The 1,428-nt window shown below is 38.6% G+C and overlaps 1 pseudogene; it reads left to right on the forward strand.

Annotated features, from left to right (window-relative positions):
• The first annotated feature begins 494 nt into the window (after positions 1–494).
• On the forward strand, positions 495–1,181 carry LOC147975678 (uncharacterized; annotated as a pseudogene).
• Positions 1,182–1,428: the final 247 nt, after the last annotated feature.

Genomic DNA, 1,428 nt, shown 5'->3' on the forward strand with positions numbered 1-1,428 from the left:
TGGGCTTCTTTGAAAACTGCTATGCATACTCGTTGGGTTCCACCATATTATCAACGTGAATTAATTCAAAATTGTAGCGTTTAAGACAAGGAAATTTTTTTGTAGAAGAATATCATCAGGAATTACAAACTAGCATGATTAGATGTGGTGTTGTTGAGGATAATGAAGCTATGCTTGAATGTTTCATGGGTGGATTAAATAGAGAGATTTAGATGATTCTAGAGTATAAGTAGTATAATAATATCAGTCGTTTATTGCATCTTGCTTGCAAAGTTGAACGTGAAGTGCAGGATCGACATACATTGGCGCGAACTAATTTTTCTACAGGTCGATCTTCATCATGGACACCACATACATCCTCTACTCCCACACGTCCTACTGCAGCACCACTAACTTCAGCGACCAATTCCAATCGAGATACAAGAAAACATGCACCACCACCACTATCTGCCAGGAGTACACCTGCTGGGCGTGCCCAGACCTATTCTTCATCCATGGCATCAACAGGGCACACACATGATATTATTTGTCATCTTTGTAAGGGAAGAGGTCATTGTGCGAGAGAATGTCAATCTTCGCGTGTTATGATTGCTACTGAGGATGGTGGGTATGAGTCTGCTAGTGAATATGATGAGGAGACTTTGGCTCTTATTACAAGTGAAGAACACGATGGAGATGATTCTGATCATGAGACACAATACATGGCTGCTGAAGATGCTGACAGGTATGAAAGATTAGTTTCTCAACGTGTTTTGAGTGTGCAGGTCACACAAGCTGAACAAAATTAGAGGCATAATTTGTTCCATACAAAGGGAGTTGTGAAGGAACGATATGTCCGCGTCCTCATAGATGGAGGGAGCTGCAACAACTTGGCTAGCATGGAGATGGTGGAGAAGCTATATCTCACCACAAGACCACATCCACATCCTTACTACATCCAATGGTTCAACAACAACAGTAAGGTTAAGGTAACACGTACTTTTCGTGTGCATTTTAGTATCTCTACATATGTTGATTATGTTGATTGTGATGTGGTACCCATGCAAGCATGTTCCTTATTACTTGGTAGACCATGGAATTTGACAAAAATTCTGTACACCATGGTAGAAACAATCAGTATACTCTTGTTCATAATGATAAACATATTACTTTTCTTGCTATTACTCCTGATTCCATTTTGAAAGATGATATTAATAGACCTAATAAAGCAAAACAGGAGAAAAATAAGTGTGAATATCATATTGTGGAAAAAGAATTTGAGCAACAAATGAAGCCTAATAATAAACCATCTAGTGTTGCTTCTGAAATTAAATTGAAAACTGCATGTTTAGTTGCCACCAAATCTGATACTGATGATGTAGACTTCAGCAAATCTGTTTGTTACACTTTTGTGTGCAAAAAGACGTTATTTTCATTCGAGGACGTACC

The sequence above is a fragment of the Triticum urartu genome, chromosome 4A (genome assembly GCF_056163025.1).
Source record: "Triticum urartu cultivar PI428250 chromosome 4A, HENAU_Tu73, whole genome shotgun sequence".
NCBI classification, from domain to species: Eukaryota; Viridiplantae; Streptophyta; class Magnoliopsida; order Poales; family Poaceae; genus Triticum; species Triticum urartu.